General features: G+C 37.5%; 1 pseudogene; it reads right to left on the bottom strand.

Moving 5' to 3' along the window:
- Window positions 1–9406: 9406 nt before the first annotated feature.
- LOC114499147 lies at window positions 9407–11001 on the bottom strand (annotated as a pseudogene).
- Window positions 11002–11402: the final 401 nt, after the last annotated feature.

Genomic DNA, 11402 nt, shown 5'->3' with positions numbered 1-11402 from the left:
TTATGTCTGTCTGTCTGTCTGTCTCTCTCTCTCTCTCCCTCCTTCCCTTCCCTCCCTAAAAATAAATAAATTTTAAAAAATTTAAAAAAAGTCAACAATAATGCCCTAGCTGGTGTGGCTTGCTTGGAGCATCATCCCATAACCAAAGAGTTGCCGGTTTGATTCTCAGTCAGGGCACATACCTAGCTTGCAGGTCAGATCCCTTGTCCTGGCATGTATGATCCCCAGTCCAGGCACGTGCAGAAGGTAACCAATCAATGATTCTCTCACATCAATGTTTCTCCCTCCCTTCCTCTAAAAACAATGAAAAAAACAAAAACTCAACAATAAGAAAACAAGCCAATTAAAAATGGGCCAAAACCTTAACAGACAAAAGAGACATACAGATGGCAAATATGCATATAAAAATATGCTCCACATCATACGTTATCAGGGAAATACAAATAAAAATAACAATGAGATACCACTACATATGTATTTGGCCAAAATCCGGAATACTGACAGTACCAAATACTGACGAAGATGTGGAGCAATAAGATAGCAGTTTTATTTGTGATTGCCAAAACTTGTAAGCAACCAAGATGTCTTTCAGCATATGAATAAATAAAAAAGCTGTGGCATACATCTGATAAAGGCTTAATATCCAAAAAACACGAAGGACACATACAACTAAATAGCAAAAATAAGTAAATAAAAACCTAAATAACCCAGTTTAAAAAATGGGCTAAGGACCTGAATAGACATTTTTTCAAAGAAGGCATATGAAAAGCTAACATGAAAACATGCTCAACATCATTAGTGATTAGGGATGCAAATTAAAATGAGAATGATACCTTTGCCAGGTAGCTCAGCTGGTTAGAGTGTCATCCCTATACACCGAGGTTACAGGTTTGATCTAGGTCAGGGCACATACAAGAATCAACCCTTCCTCTCTCTCTAAAATCAATAAATAAAAAAATAAAATTTTACCAAAAAAAAGCTAGAATGAGATATCACCTCACACCTATTAAAATAGCCATTATTAAAAAGACAAGATTTTATAGAGAGAGAATCCTAAAGAGCCACCAAAAATTATTATAATAAAGGAACCTAGTAAAGTAACAATACAAAATTAATATTCAGAAATCTGTTGCATTTTTATACACCAATAATTAACTATTAAATTAAGAAAACAATCCCATTTACAATTGCATGAAAAATAATAAAATACTTAGAAATAAATTTAACTATGGAAGTAAAGATTTGAGGTCAGAAAACTGTAAGACATTGAAGAAAAAATTTGAAGAAAATACAATAAACACAAAGCTATACTGCACTCATGAATAGGAAGAATTAACATCATTAAAATGTCCATACTGCCCTGGCTGGTGTGGCCCAGTGGACTGAGCACTAGTCTGTGGGCCAAATGGTTGCTGGTTCAATTCCTAGTCAGAGCACATGCCTGGATTTTAGGTGAGGTCCCCAGGTGGGAGCATGCAAGAGGAAACAGATTGATGTGTCTCTCACACATCATGTTTCTCTCCACTCTCTACACAAATAAATAAATATCTTTTCAAAAATGCCCATACTACCCAGAGCAATTTACAGACTGACTCCAATTCCTATCAAAATACCAATGAAATTTTTGTTTTCTTTTAAGATTTATTTATTTATTTATTTATTTATTTTAGACAGAGAGGAAGGGAGGAAGAAAGAGAGGGAGAGAAACATCAGTGTGTGTCTGCCTCTCGCACACCCGCCCCTAATGACCTGACTCGGCCCGCAGCCCAGGCATGTGCCCTGACTAGGAACCCAACCTGTGACCCCTTGGTTTTTAGGCCAGCGCTCAGTCCACTGAGCCACACCAGGCAGGGCCCAATGGCATTTTTCACAGAGCTAGAACAAATAATCCTCAAGCATATATGGAACCACAATAGACCCCAAATAGCCACAGCAATCTTGAGAAAGAAGAACAAAGTTGGAGCTATCATGCTACTTAATGTCAAACTATTCTACAAGGCTATAGTAATCAAAATAGCATGGCACTGGCCTGAAAACATACATAGTTCAATGGAACAAAATAACCAAGAAATAAACCCACACCTATGTGATCAATTAATCTATGACAAAGCAGGCAAGACTATACAATGGGGTAAAGACAATAACTTCAGTAAATGGTGTTTGGAAAACTGGACAGACACATGCAAAAAAAAAAAAGAAACTAGACCACTTTCTTACACCATATACAAGAATATACACAAAATGTATTAAAGACATAAAGACTGAAACACTCGAAACCATAAAACTCTTAGAAGAAAATATAGACAGTAAGCTCTGTGACATTGCTCTTAACAATTTTTTGGTTTTGGATATGTCTCCTTGGGCAAGGGTAACAAATGAAAAAATAAACAATTGGGACTACATTAAACTTAAAGGTTTTTGAAGTGCAAAGGAAACCATCAACAAAACAAAAAGACAACCTACTGAGAGGGAGAATATATTCACCAATGATACATTGGATAAAAGCTTAATATTCAAAATAGATAAGAAACTTATACAAGTTAACACACACACGCGTAAAAAGAAGGATGGGCAGAGGACCTGAATAGACCTTTCTCCAAAGAGGATATACAGATGTCAAACAGATATATGAAAAGATGCTCAACATCACTAATCATCAGAGAAATGCAAATTAAAACCACAACAAGATACTACTTCACACCTGTCAGAATGGCTATCATCAATAAATCAACAAACAACAAGTGTTGGTGAGGATGTGGAGAAAAGGAAGCCCTCTTGCACTGTTGGTGGGATTGTAAATTGATTCAGCCACTATGGAAAACAGAAGGAAGGTCCCTAAAAAAATTAAAAACCACCACCAAGGGGACTGAATAGTCATGGAAAAAACGATGAAGATTAAATCAAAAATAAAAATAAAATATAAGCTTCCTTATGGGTATTTATCCCAAGGAATCCAAAACACTAATTAGAAAACATATATGTATTCCTATGTTCACTGTAGCATTATTTACAATACCCAAGATATGAAGCAACCCAAGTGCCCATTAATAGACAAATGGATAAAGAATGTGGTACATATATACAATGAAATATTGCTCAGCCATTAAAAAGAGTGAAATTTTGCCATTTGTAACTACATGGATGGACCTAAAGGGTATTATGCTAAGTGAATTAAGTGAGACAGAGAAAGATAAATACCATATGATTTCATTTATATGTGGAATCTAAAAAACAAAAGAAATAAAGAAAACAAACAAGTACATAGATACAGGGAACATATTGATGGTTGCCAGATGGTAGGGAGGTCAGAGGATGGGTGAAAAAGGCAAAGGGATTAAGAAGCACAAATTAACAGTTATAAAAATAGCCACAAGGATGTAAAGTACAGCATAAAGAATATAGACAATAATATTGTAATAATTATGTGTGGTGTCAGATGAGTACTAGACTTACTGGGATAATCACTTCACAAGTTATATAAATGTCTAATCACTATGTTGTACACCTAATGTAATATCATATGTCAACTGCAATTGAAAAATTAAAAATCATTCAAACAAACAAACAAACCAACCCCTGGCTCATGTGGCTCGGTAGATTGAGTGCTGGCCTGTGAACCAAAGGGTTACGGGTTCGATTACCAGTCAGGGCAAATGCCTAGGTTACAGGCCATGTCCCCAGTTGAGGGTGTGTGAGAGGCAACCAAACATTGATATTTCTCTCCCTTTCTTTCTCCCTCCCTTCCTCTCTCTCTAAAATTAAATAAATGTGGCTCAGTAGATTGAGCACCGGCCTGCAAACCTAAGGGTCACTGGTTTGATTTCCAGTCAAGGCATATGCCCGGTTGGGGACATGGGAGAAGCAGCCAATTAATGTATCTTTCATGCATCAATGTTTCTCTCTTTCTTTCTCCCTCCCTTCCCCTCTCTCTAACAATAAATAAATAAGATCTTTTTTAAAAAAAGACAAGAGATAATAAATGCTGGCATGGATGTGGAAAAAAAGTGGACTCCTCTACACTGTTGGTAGAACTGTAAATTGAAACAGGCACCATGGAAAACAAATTTTAAAAAATTAAAAATAAAACTACTGCCCTGGCTGGCATAGCTCAGTGGATTGAGCTCAGGCTGCAAACCAAAGTGTCGCAGGTTCAATTCCCAGTCAAAGTACATGCCTGGGTTGCAGGTCATGACCCCCAGCAACCGCACATTGATGTTTCTCCCTCTCTCTCTATCTCCCTCCCTTCCCTCTCTAAAAATCAATCAATCAATCAATCAATCAATCTTTAAAAAAATAAAAAATAAAATAAAACTACTATATGATCCAGCCATTCCATTTCTGGGAATAGATCCAAAGAAACTATAAACACTAATTTGAAAAGATATCTGCAACCCCATGTTCAGTACAACACTATTTACAATAGCCAAGCATGGAAACAGCCTAAGTGTTAATCAGTGGATGAATAGATAAAGAAGTCATGGTATAAAATACAATGGAATGATATCCAGCCATTAAAAAGAGGAAATTCTACCATTTGTGACAACATGGATGGACCTTGAAGGCATTACGTTAAATACAATAAGTTAGACAGAGGAAGATAAATACTGTATGATCTCACATATATGTGGACTCTGAAAACAAACAAACTCATAGAACTAGAGATAAGATCCTGGCTGGGTAGCTCAGTTGGTTAGAGTGTCACCCTGATACTCCAAGGTTGTGGGTTTGATCCCCCATCAGGGCACACACAAGAAGCCATCAGTGAATGCATGGATAAGTGGAACATCAGATCAATGTTTTTTCTTTGTTTCTCTCCCTCCCTTCCTTCTTCTCTTTCTCTCTCTCATAAATAAATAAAATAGAAAAAAAAAGAATCAACCAATGAATGTGCAAATATGTGGAACAATAAATCAATGTTTTTCTTTTTCTCTCCTCTCTCCTCTCTCTCCAAAAAAATCAATTGATTTTATTTATTTATTTTTAGAGAGAGGGGAAGGGAGGGAGAAAGAAAGGGAGACAAACATCAATGTATGGTTGCCTCTCGCACACCCCCAACTGGGGACAGGGCCTGAAACCCAGGCATGTGCCATGACTGGGAATCGAACCGGTGACCCTTTGGTACACAGGCCGGCACTCAATCCACTGAGCCGCACCAGCCAGGGCTAAAATATATTTTTTTTTAAGAAAAAGAAATAGAAGCCCTGGCTGGGGTAGCTCAGTGGATTGAGCACGGGCTGGGAACCAAAGTGTCCCAGGTTCGATTCCCAGCCAGGGTACATTTCTGGGTTGCAGGCCATAACCCCCAGCAACCGCACATTGATGTTTCTCTCTCTCTCTCTCTCTCTCTCTATCTCTCTTCCCCCCTTCCCTCCCTAAAAATAAATAAATAAAATCTTAAAAAAAAAAAAGAAAGAAAAAGAAATAGAGATAGAACAGGTGGTTACCAGAGCTGAGGGATGGGGAGAGGGGATTAGAGGAAGGTGGTCAAAAGACACAAACTCCCTAGTTATAAGATAAATAAGTAGGGATGTAATATACAATATGATGACTATACTTAACACTCTTGTATGATATCTAGGAAAGTTGCTAGGAGAATAAATCCTATAAGTTCACTTCCCAAGGAGAATTTTTTTTCCTTTTTATTGTATTTATATGAGATAATGGATGTTAGCTGAACCTATCATGGTAATTGTTTCATAATATATGTAAATCAAACCATCATGCTGTACACCTTAAGCTTATACAGTGATGTATGTCAATTATTTCTCAACAAAACTTGAAAAAATAAGCTGTATGAATGGTACATTCATACAGTAGAATATTATTCAGTGCTAAAAAGAAATGAACTATAAAACCATAAAAAGACATGGATGAACCCTAAATGCATATTCTAAGTGAAAGAAACCAATCTGAAAAGGCTACATAAAAATCATTCCAACTATATGATGTTCTAAAAGAGGCAACATTATGGAGAAAATGAAAAGATCAGTGGTTGCTAGGGAGGTGGGGGAGGAGGGATAAACAGGTAAAGCACAGGGGATTTTTAGGGCAGAAAATATTCTGTATGATACTATAATGGTGAGTACATGTCATTATACATTTGTTATCTGTCATTATACATAACCCATAAAATGTATGACACTAAAAGTGGACTGTAACTATGGACTTTGAGTGATTATAATGTGTCAGTGTATGTTCATCAATTGTAACAAATACACCACTCTCATGGGTGTTGATAATAAAGGAGACTATTGGTGTGTGGGGGCAGGAGGTATAGGAAATTTCTGTACCTTTCCCTCAATGCTGGGAACCTAGAATTGATCTAAATAGTCTTAATTTTTTTTAAGGGGAATGGAGGGAGAAAGAAAGGGAGAGAAACATCAATGTGAGAGAGAAACATCAATCGGGTGCCTCTTGTACATGCCCTGAGTAGAGACCAAACCCACAATCCAGGCATATGCCTTGACTGGAAATTGAATTGGCAAACTTTTCTTTGCGGGATGACACCCAACCAAGTGAGCCACACAGGTCATGGCAATGCCCATCTCGTTAGACCTTCCTCCCATCACCCTCAGAAGATAGGAGGCCAGGCTGGAGACTGAATGAGTTGGACCTAGCCTTGTGATGCTATTTCCTTGCTGTAACCTTTAGCAATTCACTTCACTTTTCTGAGCATCACTTTCTTCATCTGTAAAGTGGGGATAGATTTGCTGGTATAAAATTGCTTTGAAAGCTCCAAGGAACCACCTAAACACAAAGGTATATTGCACTTGGCAATTTCACACATTTGTCATATCTGTGTGGATCCTGAAGCCAGCTGAAGTTGAGACATCTTGTTCCTAGAGTCCTAGTGGGTGCACTCTCCTGACCAGCATTGTCTCTGCCCACCGAGTGTCAGGCCCTGTGCTGGGTGAAGTGGGAGAGATTGGCGGGGAAAGATATTATATATAGTCCGGGTTCTCAAGAATTTAGTCTCATTGGGGAATGATCTGTGAGCTTGGTAAAAATCAGGGTAGAGTGTTTTGATGCTATGGGAGAAGGTGGTCAAGGAAGGGTGAGGTCAGATCAGGGAGGGCTTTCTGAAGTAGGTGTCACCTAAACCTGGCCTTGAAAAATTTAGACATGAGGGCAGACACTTCAGCAAGATGACACAATCTCAATAAGGTTGAGGGGTGGGAGGACAGTGAATAGATCAGCTTAACTTTTTTTGTAATGGTGCAGATTGGGATAGGTCACTTGGAGACAAGTGGCCAAAGGCCCAACATGCCAGGCTAGGTAGGGCAGCATCAGTTTGGAGATGACAGGGACCTATGGAAAGTTTTTGAGCAAGTAATGGCATGGTCCAAGTTTCACTTTCCAAGAACGATCTGACAGGATGCCTGGAATGGCTGTAAGGTCCCTAGTAAAGCCAGAGACAGGCCGATCCAGGATAGCCTACCTCTGGCTGCAACCCTTTGGTACACCGCCCATGCTCAATCCACTAAGCTACACCAGCCAGGGCTATGTATTTATTTTTAGACAGAGGGGAAGGGAGGGAGAAAGACAGGAAGAGAAACATCAGTATGTGGTTGACTCTTGAACCGCCCACTGGGGACCTGGCCCGAAACCCAGGCATGTGCCCCAGACAGGAATCGAACTGGTGACCCTTTGGTTCACAGGCTGGCACTCAATCTATGGAGCCACACAAGCCAGGGCTGGGTTATTTTTTTTTTAAGGTTTTATTTTATATTTATCTTTAGAGAGAGGGAAAGGGAGGGAGAAAGAGAGGGAGAGAAACATTGACGTGAGAGAGAAACATGGTTGACTCTCCAATGCAAACCTGCAAACTAGGTGTATGCCCTGACTGGGAATCGAACTGATGACCTTTCAATTTGTGGAATGACACCCAACCAACTGAGCCACACTGGTCAGGAATCTTGCCTTTAGTTTTATAGTTTTATTCTCTATATTTTAATTATGCAATATATTGTTTAGTTTTAGCTGTTTCTGAATTTTAGAAAAAGGGTATCATAATGTAGGTAGTCCTTGGGTTCTTGCTTTCTTTTTTTACACTCAATATTATATTAATAAAATTCACCCATTCTGTTAAGTGTGACTATGGATCATTTGAATTGCACTCTTGTGTAACATTTCATTTTGTCAGGGCACGCAAGTGTATTTATCTATTCTCCTGTTGAAGGGCATTCTGTGTTTTCTGGGTGTTTGCCATTTGTTCACTGCTGCTTTGAATACTCATGTCCGTGTCTCCTGAAGCACTTGTGCGAGACTTGCTCCTGGATATTTGCCCAACAGTGGAACTGCTGAATTTTAACACCTGTAAATGTTCAATTTTACAAGAAAGGGATAAATTATTTTCCAAAATGGCCATATGAATATATTCTTTTCCACCAGCAATGTATAGATTTTTGTTCTTCAATACTTGATGTTATTTGCTTTCTTAGTTTTTGCAAGGGACTGGATATAAACGTGAATCTTGTATGATCTTCATTCCTTGGTTACTAATTATGTTGAGCATCTATCTCTTCATGAGCTTCTTAGCTATGTCTCCTCTCCTTTGGAATGTATGTTCAAGTCTTTTATCCATTTTTCTAATGGTTTATTGTCCTTTATTGATTTGTAGAAGGTTTTTAGATTATCTCGATATATATCCTTGAATGGTTACATGTGTTTGCACTTATCTTCAAACTTGTAGCTTATAATTTAATTTTCTTTGATTTCAATAGTTTCATTTATTCATATTTTCTTTTATAATTAATCTTTTGTGTTTTGTTTAAGAGGTTTTTTATTACCCCAAGTTCAGAAAGAAATTCCCCTATATTTTCTCCTGAAAGTTTTAATGTTTTGTTTTTGATAATTAAGTCTTCATATATCTGGAGTTTGTGTGTATAATGTGAAGCAATGATCTAATTTCATTTTATCCCATATGGATGATCATTTTTACCCAGTTCCACCTATTGAAGAGTCCGCATTTTGATTTGCCATGCCACCTGTCACTTATCAAAGTTTCATATATTCATGAGCTGATCTCAATGAGTTTTTGTTACCAACACCACCTTGTCTTTGTTACTCTAGCCTGTTGACAATTGTAGTAGAGCAAGCTCCCGCTCTTTCTGTTCTTAGCCCTTTCTTTCTATTTATTTTATTTTTTTACTTATAAAATTTTTATTTATAATGTACTTTATTGATTATAAAGTACATTATAATCAATGTACTTTAATGATTGATTATATCATTCATTAAGTGGGAAGTTGTCCCATTTCCCCCCTTTACCCCGCTCTGCCCTGCACCCCACCTCCCACCCGCATTCCACCCCCTCTTAGTTTATGTCCATGGGTCATACATGTAAGTTCTTTGGCTTCTCAATATCCTATACTATTCTTAACCTCCCCCAGTCTATTTTCTTTTATTTTTTTTTGCTCTTTTTATATACTATATTTTATCAGTTTGTACTAATACATTCTCATATTACAAAGGCAGTTTAGTACAAGAATCTTTCTTCTGATATTTGAGTTATCTGAAACAACATTGAGCTGTACATCAAAAATATCCTCATTTAGATAACAAAAAACGAGACAAGCTAAACAACAAAAACTTTTCCTTTTTTACAGGTGGACATTGAAGTGGACTTAATTCGGTTTTCTTTTTTAAAAGCCTCCAAAGACAAAAGCAGCTGAAAACCTAATTAAAATGAATAAAAAGTTTTTTACTAAACTACTGGTCTCTGGCACCATTTTCTGTTTTCTGCTGTTTTGATGCAGGTTCTTCTTTGTCTGTTTCTTCTCTTGCTCTTTTTCCTGGTCCAGATGCACCATTTTCATCATGTTCCTCATCACTATCAAATTTAGTCTTCTTGCCCTGAAGCTGTACTTTTCCTTTAGCAGACCCAGTCTGGGCAGCTTTATTTCCCTTTCCTTTTCCTTTCAATCTGCAACCTTTTGACTTCCATTTGTTTAGGGATTCTTGTTGATCTTCTATGATTTTCTTCAATGCTTCTTTTTCCACATCTACATCTAGTACTTCCCATGTCACTTCTTTGCTCCTTAGTTGTAGGTTACCATTATTTGCATCTTTGGCTTTATCCAGTGCTTCCTTAGCTTTTTCTTTAAATATAAGTATTCCCTCTTTTGCTCCTCTGACAAAGTCTATCCATTTTATTTCACCATGACTTGAGAAAAGGATGTGCAAATCTTCTCTACAGGTCTGATCATCTAGGTTGCCCGAGAATTTCAGCAAGCAGCCAATCTTTTCTTCTAGAGATTTAATTTTGGCATTTTCTGCTAACTTTTGTTTTTCTTGCTCTTGTTGAGCTCGTAGTTTAGCTTCCACTTTGTGTTGCTTTCTTTCTTCATTTTTTTTTTTTTTTGCAAAGTAATCTTCCTTGAAAAGTATTAGTAGATCCGTGTCTTTGTACTTTTGTCCAGGGGTCTCCACAAACTTTTTAGCAGGCTCAATGCTATTGAACACAGCAAATATCGATCCCTTAAATGCTTTGTGCAATGTTCTTCTCATCTGAATATTTAGTACTTGACCTTTATCTTCTAACCATTCTTTAATGTCATCAAGGGTTGTATCAGTAGGGAAGCCTTTAATAATCTATTTTTACATCATTTTTATAATCATCAGTCACTTCAGGGAGATCTTCTGATTTTGGTTTTATCTTCACTTATCTCCATGAGTTCTGCCTTTGATTTGCTCAGTGCTTCTGCTATTACATTAAAGTCTGTTGTTAGACGATTTAACCTATTGAATTTTATCATTACTTCCAAAGGTATTTCCATTTATTCCCAGCCTTCATCCAGTTTGATCTGTTCCTTTAAAAATTTGTCCCATGGCAAATTGAAGTCACCAAAATAATACTCAATTTGATGACAGATTTTAGCCTCCAGAGCAGCCATTTCTTCATCACCATTTTCAGCCATTGTGGTATCTTTCAGGTCCCGGTCCAGCAGACTCGGGCCACAAAATCACTAACAGTGACTGCTGTGCCTAGCCCCCCTCGCCCGCCAGTCTATTTTCTACCTATCATTTATGCTTTTAGTCCCTGTACCTTTACCCCAATTCTCTCCCCTCCCCCTCCCCACTAATAACATTCCATGTGATCTCCATTTCTGTGATCCTGTTCCTGTTCTAGTTGTTTGCTTAGTTTGTTTTTTTTGTTTTAGGTTCAGTCATTGATAGTTGTGAGTTTGTTGTCATTTTACTGTTCATATTTTTTATCATTTTCTTTTTCTTAGATAAGTTCGTTTAACATTTCATATAATAAGGGCTTGGCGATGATGAACTCTTTTAACTTGACCTTATCTGGGAAGCACTCTATCTGTCCTTCCATTCTAAGTGAAAGCTTTTCTGGATACAGTAATCTTGGATGTAGGTCCTTGCTTTTCATGACTTCAAATACTTCT

The sequence above is a fragment of the Phyllostomus discolor genome, chromosome 3 (genome assembly GCF_004126475.2).
Source record: "Phyllostomus discolor isolate MPI-MPIP mPhyDis1 chromosome 3, mPhyDis1.pri.v3, whole genome shotgun sequence".
Lineage (NCBI taxonomy): Eukaryota > Metazoa > Chordata > Mammalia > Chiroptera > Phyllostomidae > Phyllostomus > Phyllostomus discolor.
Note: the sequence above shows the minus strand (reverse complement) of the source record. Positions and strands in the feature narration are given on the sequence as shown.